The sequence below is a fragment of the Mastigoproctus giganteus genome, chromosome 14 (genome assembly GCF_048544385.1).
Source record: "Mastigoproctus giganteus isolate SK-2022 chromosome 14, ASM4854438v1, whole genome shotgun sequence".
Lineage (NCBI taxonomy): Eukaryota > Metazoa > Arthropoda > Arachnida > Uropygi > Thelyphonidae > Mastigoproctus > Mastigoproctus giganteus.
In genome coordinates this window covers 31,289,635-31,309,224 of record NC_143588.1, presented here as the reverse complement: position 1 = coordinate 31,309,224, position 19,590 = coordinate 31,289,635, and the positions used below count along the sequence as shown (strand labels likewise).

The following is a 19,590-nucleotide window of genomic DNA, read 5'->3' as shown; positions in this document are numbered from 1 at the left end:
CAAATATTCTTGCACCCTTTCTATTTAAGTGTATCCCATCCCTGTAGAAGCAGTCTCTCCCGTTAACAAGCAGAGACCAGGTTGAGAAAAATTCTACCCCTTGAGCCTTGCACAATCTCTCCAGGGCCAAATTGATCGACAAGGCTCTCATCATATACTCCCTCCTATCAGGTCTGGGCAGAATTGCAGACACTTTCAGATTCAACCCTAACTCACGGCTTTTTTTCAGCATTGACTTGTACTTGTTGAGTAATTCCGCTGGTCTCCTACTCTTAATATCAGTAGTGCCAACGTGTACAACAATATCACCCTTTGTGCCCTTAAAAGATATGTGCTCTACAACGTCATCAACCTTTGCCCCTGGCAGACATATCCTGGTCCTGGTCCTGTTCCCTCTATCCTTTTTGCACAATATGTTCCCTGTTTCCCTGACAATAGAGTCACCTACAACAACTAGTTCCTTTGGGACCAGCGCATTCTGCCTTGGGGTTTGTTGCTGTATTGCTTGATGTTCAAGTGCAAGCTCTGGCATTGATGTGGGCAGCTGAGAGCTTGATGGGCCCCTCAATTTAAATCCTTCAAGGGCATCCACCCTGTCCTTCAAGCTCTCATATAAGCCCATAACAATGATGAGTTGGCACCTGATTTCCTCGCACTCCTTACATTGCGCACACACAAAGACATTCCCGTTGGCAATATCATGTCCCGTTCCTGACTGCTCCACAAACATCAAACAAGCAGTGCATTTCAATAGACTGTGATTCAGAGGATAACATTCTTCTCCCCTGAGCCGCAGCACTTCCATTAGTTTGAGCCTTTTGCTTTTCTTCTCTGGTCTGAGTCATGATTTCTATTCAAGTTCAATAAAATTCCAATACAAAATATAACCCTAAGCTTATATCCCAATGCAGTTGTTCAACAACTAATCTGTGCTACCTTCTCAACAACTGATGTTTGCTCGAAGGTGCTCTATAAATTTTTCAGTACCTACTGAATAGGAACAAAGTCACTAATTTACATTCCTTTTCTCCATTCTTGGTTAAACCAAAGCCAGAGTGCACTATCTAAAGTTCAAGCCTAGATTTCTTTAAAATAAACTGAGAATTTAAAAGGTACAGCACTTCTGATAACATCTATTCAAAAAAAAAAAAAAAAATTATTTTTTATTAATTTTTTTTATAATTTTTCCTCTAGTGCCCTCTCCAACATCTAAATCACAAATGACTATTCTCAATGGTTTGCCTTTATCAGTTCTTAAGGTTTTTAATTTATTTTCCATAGATAGCCACTCCTTTTCTTTTCTTACTCAAATTTAAAAAATAAGTGCATAAAATATTTAAAAAAATTTAAACACTAATCAGAAAATCCACAAAACGTATCTTGTCAATGTCTGAAATGTAGCTGAACTTGGTTATAATGAGCATCAAGGGACTGACAAAATTTCCTTGTTATAACCATTACTCGCTATGTCAGTGATGAGTTATATAGTCTACCTCCTATTTTTTTAAAAATTCTCAATAACTTGATAAAAAGATTGATTCAAAAAACAAAAGAAATATCAGAGAGAAAAAAATTAATATTAGTATATACCTACATATTATTTGTATTAATATGCTTGGATTCAGTTTTTAAATCGATCCAGCCAACTATTGTTACATACCAAATCGTTGCATCCAAATTGTTTAGCAAACTTTTCCACCTGGGCATTCAAGATTGGAGTCTATTGAAAATCCAGTACTTCTTTGTGTAGTGAACCATTGAAGTAATGCTTCATCGGCATCATTTGTAACCTCACGCTTTGTATTTTTTTTTTTTTTTCCTGTTATGTTCTTTTCCAGTACTGACAGGAAAACATGTTTATTCTTCTACAATGTCCTTACTGTTGAAGAGGACAAAGAAAGCTTTTTACACAACTTGGTTATTTTTTTTTTTTTTTTTTTTTTGCGCCACATTCTAATTTTTTGCATCTTATTCTAACTCACAAATAATTTTGACTTTTTCGCAAATCGAGAGAGACTTTCTTTTGTTAGTAGACATGTTTCAGAAGGAAGGGTTTGTTTTTAACTGATTTTATTTAAAATGACAGTAAAGTTATCTGCAGCTTAGAAGTCCCCAAATGCATAAAGTTCTTAGAAGTCCCATTGACAAAATTATTAGAAATCCCAAAATGCATACAAAGTTCTCACACTGACAAAATTCTTAAAAGTCCCAAAATAAATTTATGGTTCAGTTATACAAGACAATCTGTAAATTGAGTAACAGGACAAGCAGAAGGCCAATGTACTATTGTATAGCCGTCTCCGAAAGGACAAGGTCATAAACCGGCCGCTAATCCAATTCGATGCAAGTGGTCATAAAAGCTAAGACAACCTTTTCATTTTTGTCTATTCCAAAAATTGGGTTTTTTGGACTACCTGGAGGTGGCACTGCTGATTGATGCTTTAGAAACTGATGCTTATGCTCTAGTTGTTATTTTAAGATAATGTTTGCATTATAAACTGAAAGAAGGCTTTTCCTATAGCTCGGTGGACGCTATCTAACTTCCTGTGCAAGTTTTGTCTATTTTATCAGGTATTTCCTTTACATATTATAAAGGATGTCTCATTAGGCTTAGCATTCTGCTGACCGTATGCTAATACGTTATGTCACAGGTTGTTACATCGTAAACACAGAGATTAGGCTTAGCGTGTTCGCTACTTGCTACTGCTTTAACCCCAGTTATTGAATCTGCTGATGTTAGTGAATCACTACCACATCCAGCAACATTCCCAAAGCTCAATTCTGACATAGAGGTGTAACCCCGATAATCCGAACTGTTCTCGATTGGCCGCATTACAATAAAATGGAGGGAAAACAAGGTAAAAACGGCGATAACCAGTTGCAGAGGAAGAAGGATGATCATGTCATCGTTGACTTGCAGGAGGAGTGGGAGGGCATCCCATCTGGGCTCCCCCAATGAAGCGGAAAAACCGCAAAGAAAATGTCCGAATACCTGAACGGGAAATGCACTCCAAGACGGAGAACAGGGAGCAGCCAGAAGCTACTTCGCTGCAAAAGAACACCAATGAGGACAAGCAGCGGCTCACCCCTCGACTCTGCCCTACCACAGGGAACTATTTACGAGAAGACTCTCTTCCTTAAAACAGCATTAGAAAATATATTTAAGGAGAATTCAAACAGTGTCCTCCAGACTTAGATCTCAAATTGTGACAATCTTCCACAAGATGGAAACAATACTACATGACCAGTACCTTGAAAGTGAGCGAGCCACCACTCGACTTCATGCTTACATAGAATGCGGGGCAAGTCAAATGCCACAGCACCCGAACATATTCTGGAGCGCTGAGGCATAAAGGGCGCCACTGCTGCCGATACCATAACTACTACAACCACAAAATCAGCAACTCGGAAAATGCTGCTCCCCACCCCACATCTCGTGCTACTCAAACCGACCAACTCAGATACGCTGAAAACAAATGAAGAAGTCAAAAAAAAAGGTTACTGACTTGCTAACGCAAGAATTTAAAACAGCCAGAATCCGCCCCATATGGAAAACTAGAAACACTGGTGTGATAATCGAAACGGAAAATAAAGAAGACCCTAAATTGATTATCAACAACACCAAGATCCCTACACTTGGTCTCATGGCGGAAACTCCTAAAGAAAAAGGCCCCTCAGTCATCATATTTGGCATAGACCCAAATCTGACTCCGGAGACAATCTGTAAAGAAATCTTCATGCGAAATCTGCAACAAGACTTCCCCAACGGAGACTACAAAAGTTTAGTAGTGCCCAAACATCAATCCAGGACCAGGGATGGCAGCTCGACCAACTGGGTGGTCGGATTGACTCCTGAAGTGTGGAGAGTCATCACAAAACAAGAAAGGATCTACATATGCTGGAGCTCCCACCGCTTTAGGGAACAAATCGCGGTGCCAAAATGCTTCCGATGTTGCCGATTCAGCCACACCACCCACACATGCGCCCAATAGGAACCAACCTGTGGACACTGTGCCGAGAAGAGGCACAACTATGCGAACTGCCCGAACAAAGGAAAAGAACCAGCCTGCACAAACTGCAAGTGGGCAGAAGCTTCCCCATACACACTCTGTTTGAGACAACAAATGCCCGGTATACGTAAAAGCAAGAAGTGCACAACAAATAAGAATAAATTATGGGAACTCTCCCTAAAAGGTACAATAATAACTGTATCAAATTTCTTCAACTGAATGCGCAGCGGGCTATTGCCGTAGCTGGTCAAATTAGACAAAAAGCTGAAGAAGAGAACCTGGACATCCTTCTGCTGCAGGAGCCCTACACCTGCGCGGGTGCTGTCCGGGGTTGTGCTGTCAGGAATCCCGACATAACTGTGACAAGAATAACACACCTGTGCTCGGAGTGGGCGGCCTGCGCTCACATTGTTACTCCATTGGGAGAGCTATATATCATCTCAAAAAAAGAGCTATATATATCAAAAAGCTGAAGAAGAGAACCTGGACATCCTTCTATTGCAGGAGCCCTACACCTGCACGGGTGCTGTCCGGGGTTACCCACTCAGCTACAAAATTGTTCAGGTAGAGGGAGCCACCCCCTGGGCTGCGGTGGCTGTCAGGAATCCCGACATAACTGTGACAAGAATAACACGCCTGTGCTCTGAGTGGGCGGCCTGTGCTCATATTGTTACTCCATTGGGAGAGCTATATATCATCTCCCTGTACTGCCGCCCAGGAGCAGACATCCAACCAGCCATCCAATACCTAAATCAAGTACAAACAGAACTTGTGGGTTCTAGGATCCTCGTATCTGCGAACCTAAACTGTCGTTCGCCACTGCGGCATAGTGACACTCCTGAACGTCGAGGAACCAGGAATGGTCAATATATGGAGGAATTCCTGGCTAACAGCAGCTTCGTTGTCCTAAATCGACCAAACAATCTCCCCACATTTAGTGCCACTCTCTGGGAAGTCACTATAGATGCAACAATGGCTACCAGATCCCTTCCTGGGCACCTAAATGATTGCACAGTACAGGAAGACTGGACCTCCTCAGACCACAGGGCTATCACCTTCAAGATGCACAGATCGCTTCACCGGGCTCCAACAAACAGCTACAAACTTAACAGCTATGCTGTTGACAAGGCCAACTGGAACAGCTTTAAAGAAGCAATAATTAGGAACACAGAGAACTTGTCTTCCAATAACCTCCACAACCAAACCCCCGATCAACACCAGCGTGCTGTCACTAATGCCATCCTACAAGCAGCAGACCAGTCGATCCAGAGAAGGGCCCCCCGGCCAGGCACTGTGCCATGGTGGTTGCAGGAACTTGACCTACTTAGGAGAGATATGAACAGGAAAAGATGTGCCTTCCAAAGAGCCAGACGGTCCTGGCCTCCTCCTGAGGGGTTCAACTGCTGCCTGATCACACTGCGATGATCAGGCAGCAGAAGAAACTGTCCTGGGAGCATCTGGTTCCCACAGTCGGCAATACAGATCCATGGAGCATCATATATAGAATAACCACAAACAAGTTACCAAGGGGAGAGGTCACGCCCTCCACCATCACCATGACCAAAACTGGCACGACACCGTCAACAACATTCTCAATGCCACCTTCAAACCCATCGAAGAGGACAACACACCTCAACAGCATCAGCTGTGCCACGCCAACAAAACCTACCAATCGGCCTGAGTGGAACAACCATTCACTCTGCAAGGTTTACAAACTGCCATACAAAAAATAAAAAACAAAAGAACCCCGGGATTGGACATGCTTGAAACAGAACTGGTAAAAAAAGGTGGCCGAGTATGCCAAGAACTTGCTGTTAGACTTATATAACCACTGTCTTCGTCAGGGCTGGTTCCCCACGGATTGGAAGGTAGCCAGCATAAAATTAATCATAAAAAACCCATCAAAGCAGCAACATATACCGGAGTCCTACCGACCTATATCCCTCCTGTCTGTACTCAGCAAAGTCCTGGAACAACTTCTTAGACAGAGGCTTGAAGTACATTACACCACAGCAAATTTAACAACAGACAAACAATTCGGATTCAAAACGGGGAAATCCAGCACTAGAATATATCATGAATGCCGCGTCAAACTGCCAACGAAAGTACCTTCTTCTCATCTCTGTGGACTTTGCAGGGGCGTTTTACGCCCTCTGGTGGCAGAGCATCCTCGCAAGACTAAGAGCTGCCAACCTGCCAACAAACCTATATGGATGCATTCAGAGCTACCTTAGTGCAGGCTCCCTACTGCAAGGTTGAATGCCAGGTACACAGGGACTGCCCTCAGGGCTCTGTACTGGGTCCCCTGCTATGGAACTACGTGCTGGATGAGTTCCTCTCCCTGGAACTGGGGGCATGCAAGTGCTCGCATACGCAGATGACCTCTCCCTAATCCTCTCTGCTGATTCAAGAGCACAACTGGAAACGCTTGCCAACTCAGTACTTTCTACACTAAGAGAGTGGACCGAAACTCATCACCTTAATATCTCTGCCACCAAAACCCAATCTATCCTACTAAAGGGATATCTAACTCCTACCAGACCACCGCAGATAAAAATCTACAACAGAACGATCAAGTTGGCCACAGAACTCAAGTACCTAGGAGTGATCCTGGACCGAAATTTATCATTTACACCCCACTTAAAATATATCCAGAAGAAAATGAAAAACTATGCTGCCATGCTTGCCAGGATTACCCGCTGCGACTGGGGGCTGAAAAGAAGAACCCTAGCAAAACTTTACAAAGCAGCCATCATCCCTACGATTGCATATGCTTCTGGTGTCTGGCACCATAAGGCCTCTACGGCAGTAAATCTTCGGCTACTCAACATCATTCACCGACCGATTTTATTAACCCTCACCAGAGCGTGCTGCACCGTATCTACTCATGTGTTGCAAGTACTCACTGGGACCCTCCCCCTTGATCTTGAAGTGATTCGCCTAGGCATGTTACAGCAGCTTAGACGCGGCAATCCAACTACCTTCCAGGATCACACCACAGACCCAACTGCAAATCGGACAGTGGAGAAGAAAAGACTCCAGATCTATTTGCGATCAATATGGCAGCAGCACTGGACGACCTCCACAAAAGGGGAAGTCACGCGGAGGTTCCTCCCCAATCTACAACAAATATACCCACAGTATCCGGCATGGCTTTGCCCTGGATTGTACAGCACATATCTCCTAACAGGACATGGAGCGATCCGCAACAAATTACACCTTCTCAGACTCGAAAACAACCCAATGTGTGCATGTGGCTCTGTGAAGACCTGGGGACACCAGATGTATGACTGCGAACTTTATGAAGATCTTCCTGTTAAATTAATCATCCAAATGCGCCTTAACCACAAAAAACCGGGAACACTACTTACTGGAAGATGAAGCCTCATATACAGCATTCACCAAGTTTGTACAGAACCTGTATGCCAGACGATTGACCATTCCTCTGCCTGCAAACTTCGAATAGACGTGTCAAACAAAGCTTCTCAGAGACCCCCAACCAGACGTCAGGTTTGACTGCTTGATCCTTCATGCAGGACAAAACTGGAATTCTTCTGAGAAGTGACAAAACTCCACTTCCCAGAACATTGACTACCGGATGGAAAAACAGTCCCATGAATGACTCCCAACTATGGCATTTTGCACAACCTGTTCATCCAAAGCAATATTGGATCGCCTCTGCTGGGCCTCAAGTTTTTCTGGATGGTGCGGACCTGACCCTGCGGTCTGGTTTGCTCCCACCCATGCACACAGGCCACATTGGCAACCTGAGCCAGCTCCCTTGTCTGGCTCACTGCCTCACCTCTTCCTGGCAGGGTGGGGAGGGGATAGTAAACTACCCTCCCCATTTCTTCCCTCTGGTGGGGCATGGGCATGCCCCAATGTAAACTGGAGTTGCCTTCCCTTTCGGCTCCATATTTCTGTCTATTTGCCCCCCAGTCTTCAGTCTTCACCCCACTCTATCTGACAGCAACGTGAACACGCCCCACACAATCTAAAATCACCAATCTAAATTAATTTTGCCAAACAGACTTCTAGCGTTCCCTGCGACGCATACACGATTTTTTTTTTTTTTTTTTTTGGGTCCTAGCCACTGAAACCTCAGGAAATTAAGTGGCAGGACCTGCCAGAGTGAACTATATACTAGTGAGTACCTGGTCTGCCTCCACAGGGGAAAAGTGGGACAACATCGGGCCTCAGTAGGGGTCTGGCTAAATGACCAGATAGACAACGGTACAAGGCATCACACATACAAAAGTCCATACACTTTTAAATCTCTGGCTTTTCCAGTCAACTAGTTCAACCACAATGTAAACTACGTGGAAATGGGGGAAACCCCTGGTGCCGCTTGACCCTAAACACACTTTACCTGAGAAATTAAGAATGTTTGCATAGTTACCAAAATTTGTACAGTATATCCATGTGGTACATTCATTATAACAGTGAGCAATTGTAAGGGAATATGCATTAATTAAAATTATTATGGCTTTCTGCTCATTACAGCAGTGATCTCGTTATTTCCATGCTCATTATAACCAAGTTCGATTGCAATTCTTAATACATATCTTAATGTTTATTAACAATTATTTCATTATGTTGGGAATTCAGGGATTCCCATCATGATGAGGAAGTGGAAGGTGGTTAAGCTGGAGAACCAGTTAAGAGCATGTTGGTTTAGAGAAAAAAACTGTACGTACAATGAACTAGCATTGCATTAGCAACATCCACCTCCCCTTGTGGGGGAATGGACTAGTCTATAATAATGGTGAAAGCTCAAAGCCAAGAATCGCTGATATAAGACTGAAGTTTGCACACGTGAAGATCAGTTTTGAGGGTTTATGAGGAATAATGGGTCAGCATCAAGATCTTTACTGCAGCGGTGCAAGCAGAGGATTTGGCTGTGACAGCCAAATCCTCTGCTTGCACCTTCACGATGGTGGGACTGTTAGTAATCCTAGGTTTAACCTCCATTCACAAGTACATGGTGGGTGACCACAAAGGTGTGAACCAACGTAAGCAGGGGTCAAGGTGTGGTGCCCACACCACATGGAGAAATGCCGCCCCTCTATGTTACCAGGCAGTACTAGGTGGTAGATGACTCTCATCAACTGGTGCAATACCACCACTCTGCTTATTGGAGGCTTGAAGTGGTTGAACCCATGTTTAGCCTCTAGAGCTAAGTTCCGGTCAACCCTTCCCTATCTCTTCCATCATGCAGTATGATTGATGACTTTTGAGGTTATGATGAACGTCGTGGCGAGATCCAATATTCCTTACATTTCGAGGGTACAGCTCTAAAACGGTGTTCACAGGGCGGCCGCTAGTTAGTACACCAGACCAAACCTATTGGTAACTCTCTAGAAGGCTTCCGGATCAGCTAGTGTATAATCTTGCTACCTCTACTCTGCCAGATAGTGACTGGAGGGAGTCCAAGTAGTGTGTATGCGGGGAGTATTGTCGAGGCCACGTTATGTAAAGGATCTGGGTATATTCTTATAGTGTGTATGCCATATGTGTGCACGAATTTGAGGTATTGCTCAAAATATCAAAGGCAGATATTGTTGGGATATCAGAGACATGGTGTCACACAGATATAAGGAATGCAGAACTGGAATTTGGGGAGTACCTCAACAGAAAGGATACACAGGATAGGAAGGGAGGAGAGGTTATGCTATTAGTTAAGACATACATAAAATCCAAGGAAGTGAAGCCAGTCGACATCACCGGACAGTGCAGTGTCGAGTCAGTTTGGTGTGACATAAGCATTGGGAGATCAAAATTGAGAGTAGGAGTGTGCTATAGGCCCAATGACTCTGATGAGTATAATAAGAAACTACAGGAAATCAGTATGGGCCAGTAAATCAGAGAGTCTTATAATGGGGGATTTTAATTTCCCAGATATTGACTGGAATTTGGGGGCTGGTCACTCACACACTAGCAAGGCTATTGTGGATTTATTGGATGATTGTTTTCTACATCAGCATGTTCGGGAGGCAACTAGAGGGAGTAATACTCTTGATTTGATTATCAGTAGTGATTCTTCATGCATTAAAAATCTGCAGATAAATGAACCACTAGGTGGAAATGATCACAGTGTGTTGAAGTGGGATTTACTCAAAGAGGTAACTACCATTAGGGGTAAAGGGAAGGGTCATTGCTTTCGTAAAGGCGACTATGATGGACTGAGACAGTATTTAAATTCTATACAGTGGGACTAACTGATAATGTTACCAACAGCAAATTCAAAATGGGAAGCATTCAAAGAATTTCTAAGAAATATTGTTCAAGGTTTAGGCCTAAATGGATGTCAGATGAACTAATGAGACATATGGCAGAGAAGAAAAATGCATGGGATACATACAAATTAACACATGACACAGAAGCCTATGATTAGATACAAGTTGATCTGTAACCAAGTCACAAAGGAGGTTAGGCAGGTGAAGGCAGATTACGAGAAATCTTTGGCAAGGGATGCAAAGAAAAACAGCAAAGAGTTCTTTACTTATGTAAACTCTAGAAGGAAGGGGATGAATCAGATTGGTCCACTTGATATCGATGGGTCAACTGTTGATAATCCTGCTCAGGTAGCTAACAAACTAAATGAATATTTTGCATAGACATTCACACATGAGGAGTTATTCAGCGAGGGGAATGCCAGAGGTGTATTCAGCTTTGGCAGTAAGCTAGAGAATCTTGTAATAACTGAGAGTAAAGTGGAGGAGAAATTGTTGAAGATAAACACAAGAAAGGCACCTCGGGTGGATGGTATCTATCCAGTTATATTAAAGGAGGCAGCAAAGGAAGTAAGCAAACCCTTAGCCATAATAATGAGTGCTTCCTTGGACTCAGGGGAGGTACCCACAGACTGGAGATGTGCAAATGTGACCCCAATTCACAAAGGAGGATCAAAGGCTGAACACAAGAAATTATAGACCTGTGAGTTTACCTTCTGTTCCAGGAAAATTAATGGAGGCACTGGTTAAAGAAGCACTGCAGGATCATCTAGACAAGACTTCAGTTATAGCTCGGACATAGCATGGTTTTGTTAAGGGGAAGTCTTGCCTGACCAATTTGATTGGATACTATGATGCAGTAACAAAAGAACTGGATGCAGGGAATAACTTTGATTTAAGATTGGTGAGGGGGAATGAAGGGATCCTCTTACCAAGAGAGGCTTAAGTTCTGCAAATTGCAGTGGCTGGAGACTAGGCACCTGCGTGGTGATCTGATTGAGGTATATAAGGCCTCGAATGGGTTGAGCACGCTGAATTCTGATGGGATCCTTCCACTTGTTCAGATTACGAACCTAAGGGGACATAAATTCAAATTACGAAAAGACAGATGTAGAATAGATGTGCGGAAATTTGCCTTTAGCCAGCGGGTGGTTAATTGCTGGAACAAACTTCCATCTGTCATTGTGGAAGTTGATAAGTTGAATAAATTTAAGAAGGAACTGGACAGGCATTTGGAGGGAATGGTGTGATTTTTTTTTTTTTTGGCTGATGCTGCATAAGCTCATACATTTGCTTTCTTGCATCACATGCCACTACAACTACTACTACTACTACTATATACTTGGATCTTAGAAAGGCTTTTGATACTGTTGCACATGGAAGACTCCTGCACAAATTGGAGCAGTGTGGCATTGGAGGCAAATTGCTGCTATGGATAAAGGGGTGGTTGAGGGGGAGAAGACAGAGAGTGGTAATCAATGGACACTACTTATCATGGATTAATGTTATCAGTGGAGTCCCTCAGGATTCAGTGTTGGGTCCATTATTGTTTTCTGTATTTATAAATGATATTGATGATGGTATATCACGCTGAACGTCCAAGTTTGCAGACGATACAAAGGTTAGCAGGGTTGTCAAGGACACTACTGACACTATGCTGCAACAGGATCTGGAAAGGTTGAGCAGATGGGCTGAGAGGTGGCAAATGAAGTTTAACATTGACAAATGTAAAGCACTACATAGGGGGAAACAGCAACCCCAGAGCAACGTATCAACTCTGTGGTACTACACTGACAGTGATAGAGAATGAAAGGGACCTGGGGGTGGTTGTGCAGGCAGATATGAAGTTCTCTGAGCAGCGCAGACTGGCTGCAAGAGTAGCTCATGGTGTATTGTCAATGATATATAGGAATTTTTCTAGAAGGGATAAGGAAGTGATTATTCCTTTGTATAAGGCAATGGTCAGGCCACACCTAGAGTACTGTATACAGGTCTGGTGGCCTCATTTCAAGAAGGATGTAGAGCTGCTGGAACGAGTACAGAGAAGGGCAACAAGATTAGTGAATGGAACAAAGGGGTGCTCTTACGAAGAAAGGCTTAAGTTTTGCAAATTACAGTGTCTGGAGACTAGGCACCAGCGAGGTGATCTGATAGAGGTGTATAAAGCCTTGAATGGTTTGAGCATGCTCAATGCTGATGGGATTCTTCCTCTTGCTCACAATAATCACCTGAGAGAGCATAAACTGAAATTGAGGAAAGACAGAGGTAGGATAGACGTGCGGAAATTTTCCTTTAGCCAGCGGGTGGTTGGTTGGTGGAACAGACTTCCATCCCTTGTCGTGGAAGTTGATAGCCTAAATAAGTTTAAGGGTACACGTATTTCGAACGAACAGAGGGGTGAAGTGGTTTTTTTTTTTTTTTTTTTTGGCTGATGCTGCATAAGCTTGCTTTCTTGCATCAAATGCCTCTACTAATGCTAATATCCAAAAATTTCATTACTTCATACAGCATGTCCCACTACTTTTTCTGACTATTGAATACACCACGAATTGTAAAACTAATAGAGCAAGCTTGTCTGCGAAAAGATCTAAACCTCCCAAGAACTTCCTAATTCATTTCACAAATATAAATAAATAATAAAAAATACAGGAAGGGTATCCACGTCGAACTGAAAATGTAAAACTGTGCCTTGTTAATAATCTGATTTATCTTTTTTCTCATGTGTATCTCTTTTGTAAATATGTTTTGTTAACCCCTGGCACCACCATGCCGTGACGGGACTAATTGTATGTCTATCATTGCTGCAATTAAAGATTCTATTCTATTCTATTCTATTAAATATACATGGTCTCAATTCTAATCTCAATGATTTCCATTTCCACTTGCAGTCTGCCAAACCCCATGTAATTTTTCTGACAGAATCTCAGTTATCGGTTGATTCAACCGATAACTGAGATTCTGTCAGAAAGCTGCTCATCTCAGATGCCCAAATATTCGCTGTATGATTCCTTTCGCCTCAAAGGTGGTACTTGTGCATATGTCCGTTCTGATATTCCCTGTCAGAGACTTCGCAATTTGGAATCTCCTCTTTTTTAAAATCTCTCTACCTCATTGTGTCAAATTCATCTGTTCTCTCCACCATTCTCCCAACACCACTAATTACTTGGAGCTCTTTGACTTCCTCTCTTTGCAACTTGACTTTCTCCAGTCCAACTTTCCTGACAGTGAGGTAATTTTCCTTGGTGGTTTTAATGTTCACAACTCCAGCTGGCTTCCGTTTTCTAGTCACACCGACCCAGCTGGTTGAGATGCTGAGGCTTTTGCAATTACTAACGATCTTGCACAGATTGTTCATTTACCTACAAGAATACCAGACAATCCTAATCATACAGCCAATACGCTTGATCTTTTTCTCACAAACAACCCTTCTAAGTACACGGTCGAAGTGAGAGGTCCTTTAGGCACTTCAGATCACAACTTGGTGATTGTCTCTTCTCCAATGGAACCTTTATCTCATGGCTGTTCCCAACCTCGTGTTGTTTGGCATTACAAGAATGCAAAATGGGATGACCTGCGAGACTTCATCTTTTCCTTGATCGGATTACTGTTTCAAAACTACTGATGTCAACGTTTGCTCAGATCATGTCAGTGAAATTATTCTTGCAGGAATGGAATCCTTTATCCCACACTCCACTTTAAAATCTCGTCCTTTATCTAAACCTTGGTTTTCCAATAAATGTTCTAAGGCTGTTCAAGAGAAGAATGTTGCATATCGTAATTGGCTTGTTTCTAATTCTTCAGTTTTATTTTCTGCATATACCAAAGCTCGCAACAATTGTAAAGCAGTTATTAACCAGTCGAAACTAGAGTTCGAACAGGCTAAGAGTAGAAAACTTGCTTCTTGCGCTAATGGTAGCCGAGCATTCTGGTCTCTTGCCAAAGCTATTGGCCGCAACTTTTGCCCATCTCTGCTCCCACATCTGTCCAAAACAGATGGTTCTGTTTTCACTTCAGCCAAGGATAAAGCTGACCTGCTAGCATCCCATTTTTCTTTCAACTCATGCATTAACAATCTTGGTAAAACACCTCCCACTATTCCCCACACGCTCCATTCAATGCCTCCTGTGGTCTTCCGTCAAAAGGATGTCAGAAGGATTTTGAAGAATCTTGATGCTAAGAAAGCTCCAGGTCCCGATGGTATTTCTCCACTTGTTCTCAAAACCTATGCTCCTGAACTTACTCCTATTCTTTGCCGGCTTTTTTCACTTTCTTATTCCAAAGGTGTTTTTCCTTCTGCTTGGAAATTTGCTCATATCCAGCCAGTTCCTAAAAAGGGTGACAAATCCCACCCATCCAATTATCGTCCCATTGCAATTACATGTACTTTTTCTAAAGTAATGGAGAAATCAATTAACCGCCAACTCTTAAACTACCTAGAAACCTTCCGTCTGATCAATGATCGCCAGTATGGATTCCGTCAGTGTCGATCCACTGGTGATATTCTGGCTTATGTTACCCATTTATGGACTAATTCAATGGAAAGGTTCAGTGAAACACAAGTTGTTGCTCTTGACATCTCAAAGGCTTTCGATTGTGTTTGGCATAAAGGTCTTCTAAACAAGCTTCTACCTTATGGCTTGCCAACTGTTTTTAGTAATTGGTTATCCAGTTTTCTCGCTGATTGCTCACTGAGGGTGATGGTAGATGGCTCTCTGTCTTCTAACTTCTCCACTAATGCCGGTGTTCCCCAAGGTTCAGTTCTTTTCCCCACTCTTTTCCTCTAGTATATTAATGACCTTCTTCCATTGACTGGAAATCCTATCCATAGTTTTGCCGACGATAGCACATTGCATTCCGCTTTCCATTTTGAGAAACCCTGTCCTGCTCAATCAGCTTCAACTTCTCAAAAATCTGCTACCAATTCCTTAAATGCCGATCTTCTGGTAATTCTCGAGTGGGGCAAAGACAACTTAGTTGATTTCAACCCTTTTTCAACCTCTTGAAAAAAAGCTGTGAATTAGGGTTGAATTTGAAAGTGTCTGCAATAATGCCCAGACACGATAGGAGGGAGTATATGATGAGAGCCCTGTCGATAAATTCAGCCCTGGAAAGATTGTGCAAGGCTCAAGGGGTAGAATTTTTTTCAACCTGGTTTGTACTTGTTAACAGGAGGGACTGCTTCTACAGGGATGGGATACACTTAAATAGAAAGGGTGCAAGAATGTTTGCTGATGCTATCGAGGCAGTGTTAGATGGGTCGGAAAACTGCTAGATTGGGGGAATACAAGGACTAATAGATTAACAGTAGCCACTGGCAGAGGTGAAAGTGATTCTTGCACTGCTTCTATTGGAATGAGCCGCAGCCTGGAAAATAAGATGCAGGATATTTCAGAGACTGCTGGGAATCATTGGGGTACAAGTAAACACATGGGTTGTGTTAAGGTAGCTAAGAAAAAGAACAGGTGTATGTATACTTGCATGTACACCAATGCTAGGAGTTTAGAAAATAAATTTGATGAATTTGGGGTATTGCTCAAAACATCAAAGGCAGATATTGTGGGGATTTCAGAGACATGGTGTCACATAGATATAAGGAATGCAGAACTGGAATTTGGGGAGTATAATGTCCACAGTAAGGACAGACAGGATAGGAAGGGAGGAGGGGTTATGCTATTAGTTAAGAAATACATAAAATCCAAGGAAGTGAAGCCAGTCGACATCGCTGGACAGTGCCGTGTCGAGTCAGTTTGGTGTGACATAAGCATCGGGAGATCAAAATTGAGAGTAGGAGTGTGCTATAGGTCTAATGACTCTGATGAGTATAATAAGAAACTGTACAGGGGAATAGAGTGGGCCAGTAAATCAGAGTCTTATAATGGGGGATTTTAATTTCCCAGATATTGACTGGAATTTGGGGGCTAGTCACTCACACACTAGCAAGGCTTTTGTGGATTTATTGTTTTCTACATCAGCATGTTCGGGAGGCAACTAGAGCGAGTAATACTCTTGATTTGATTATCAGTAGTGATTCTTCATGCATTAAAAATCTGCAGATAAATGAACCACTAGGTGGAAATGATCACAGTGTGTTGAAGTGGGATTTACTCAAAGAGGTAACTACCATTAGGGGTAAAGGGAAGGGTTATTGCTTTCGTAAAGGCGACTATGATGGACTGAGACAGTATTTAAATTCTATACAGTGGGACTAACTGATAATGTTACCAACAGCAAATTCAAAATGGGAAGCATTCAAAGAATTTCTAAGAAATATTGTTCAAGGTTTAGGCCTAAATGGATGTCAGATGAACTAATGAGACATATGGCAGAGAAGAAAAATGCATGGGATACATACAAATTAACACATGACACAGAAGCCTATGATAGATATGTTGATCTGTAACCAAGTTACAAAGGAGGTTAGGCAGGCGAAGGCAGATTACGCGAAATCTGTGGCAAGAGATGCAAAGAAAAACAGCAAAGAGTTCTTTACTTATGTAAACTCTAGAAGGAAGGGGATGAATCAGATTAGTCCACTTGATATCGATGGGACAATTGTTGATGATCCTGCTCAGGTAGCTAACAAACTAAATGAAATTTTGCATCGACATTCACACATGGAGGAGTTATTCAGCAAAGGGAATGCCAGAGGTGTATTCAACTCTGGCAGTAAGCTAGAGAATCTTGTAATAACTGAGAGTAAAGTGGAGGAGAAACTGTTGAAGATAAACACAAGAAAGGCACCTGGGGTGGATGGGATCTATCCAGTTATATTAAAGGAGGCAGCAAAGGAAATAAGCAAACCCTTAGCCATAATTATGAGAGCTTCCTTGGACTCAGGGGAGGTACCCATGGACTGGAGATGTGCAAATGTGATCCCAATTCACAAAGGAGGATTAAAGGCTGACACAAGTAATTATAGACCTGTGAGTTTAACTTCTGTTCCCGGAAAATTAATGGAGGCACTGGTTAAAGAAGCACTGCAGGATCATCTAGACAAGACTTCAGTTATAGCTCGGACACAGCATGGTTTTGTTAAGGGGAAGTCTTGCCTGACCAATTTGTTTGGATACTATGATGCAGTCACAAAAGAACTGGATGCAGGGAATAACTTTGATATTATATACTTAGATCTTAGAAAGGCTTTTGATACTGTTGCACATGGAAGACTGCTGCACAAATTGGAGCAGTGTGGCATTGGAGGCAAATTGTTGCTAGGGATAAAGGGGTGATTGAGGGGGAGAAGACAGAGAGTGGTAATCAATGGACACTGCTCATCGTGGACTAATGTTATTAGTGGAGTCCCTCGGGGTTCAGTATTGGGTCCATTCTTGTTTTCTGTATTTATAAATGATATTGATGATGGTATATCAAACTTAATGTCCAAGTTTGCAGACGATATGAAGGTTGGCAGGGTTGTCAAGGACACTATTGACATTATGCTGCTGCAACAGGATCTGGAAAGGTTGAACAGATGGTCTGAGAGGTGGCAAATGAAGTTTAATATTGACAAATGTAAAGTACTACATACGGGAAACAGCAACCCCAGAGCAACGTATCAACTCCGTGGTACTACACTGACAGTGGTAGAAAATGAAAGGGACCTGAGGGTGGTTGTGCAGGCAGGTATGAAGTTCTCTGAGCAATGGAGATGGGCTGCAAGAGTAGCTCATGGTGTATTGTCAATGATATACAGGAATTTTTCTAGTTGGGATAAGGAGGTGATTATTCCCTTGTATAAGGCAATGGTCAGGCCACACCTAGAGTACTGTATATAGGCCTGGAGGCCTCATTTCAAGAAGGATGTAGAGCTGCTGGAATGAGTACAGAGAAGGGCAACAAGATTAGTGGATGGAACAAATTGGTGCTCTTATGAAGAAAGGCTTAAGTTTTGCAAATTACAGTGTCTGGAGACTAGGCACCAGCGAGGTGATCTGATAGAGGTGTATAAAGCCTTGAATGGTTTGAGCATGCTCAATGCTGATGGGATTCTTCCTCTTGCTCAGAATAATCACTTGAGAGGGCATAAATTCAATTTGAGGAAAGACAGATGTAGGATAGACGTGCAGAAATTTTCCTTCAGCCAGCGGGTGGTTTGTTTGTGGAACAGACTTCCATCCCTTGTCGTGAAAGTTGATAGCCTAAGTAAGTTTAAGGCTCAGCTGGACAGGTATTTCGAACAAACAGAGGGGTGAAGTGGAAGTGGTTATTTTTTTATTTTTATTTTTTGGCTGATGCTGCATAAGCTTGCTTTCTTGCATCAAATGTCTCTACTAATGCTCTAATCTTAAGGGAGGTGGCAAGCGAGTGCATTGAACCATTGAGGCTAATTATGCGAGCATCGCTAGAGACTCTGGGGAGATTCCCTTGGATTGGAAAAGTGCAAATGTATCTGCCATACGTAAGGGTGGCTCTAAAATTGAAGTTGGAAATTATCGACCTGTCAGTCTGACTTCAGTAGTAGGGAAAATCATGGAGGCAATGATCAAGGGTGGAATTCAGGATCGTTTGGATCGAATTGAAATTCTCAAGGATACTCAGCATGGTTTTTTAAAGGGAAAATCGTGTTTAACAAATCTGGTTCGCTATTTCGAAAGGGTCACTCACGAGCTGGATTTAGGGAATAATTTCGACATTGTTTATTTAGATTTCAGCAAAGCTTTTGACTCAGTCCCACATGAGTGGTTGCTTTATAAGCTGGAACAGGTTGGCATCACTGGGAAAATCGTTAGATGGATAGAAGGATGGCTTCAGGGCAGGAGGAAGAGGGTTGTGATAAATGGCTATTCCTCAGATTGGGTTGATGTAAGAAGTGAGGTTCCCCAAGGATCAGTATTTAAAAACAACCACTGTTGTTTTTAATTTTCATAAGCGACATTGATGAAGGGATATAGGGCGTGATGTCTAAATTTGCAGATGATGTTAAAATTGGTAGAGTAGTTAATGATCACTGTCAAGCTGAGCTTCTTCAGAGAGACCTAGATAGACTTCAGGAATGGTCAGAAAAATGGCAGCTATGCTTTAATCCAACAAAGTGTAAGATATTACACCTGGGAAACAGTAATCCCAAAATAACTTATTCACTTGGTGGAGTTCAACTAAACCCAGTACTGGAGGAAAGGGACTTGGGTGTTACGATACGGTCAGACATGAAATTCTCTGAGCATTGTAAACAGGTTGCAAGGAAGGCCCATGGTGTCCTATCGATGATCTATCGAACTTTTGCAAGTAGAGATAGGGACGTGATAATCCCATTATATAAGGCTTATGTTAGACCACACCTGGAATACTGTGTTCAAGTATGGAGACCGCACCTAAAGAAAGACATCGAGCTTCTTGAAAGGGTGCAA

The 19,590-nt window shown here is 42.4% G+C and overlaps 1 protein-coding gene across 1 annotated transcript in view; it reads right to left on the bottom strand.

Annotated features, from left to right (window-relative positions):
* The window catches only part of LOC150075050 (uncharacterized), an 80,946-nt gene that overhangs the window by 48,013 nt on the left and 13,343 nt on the right, over window positions 1–19,590 (bottom strand). The gene's annotated exons all lie outside the window — the stretch shown is intronic.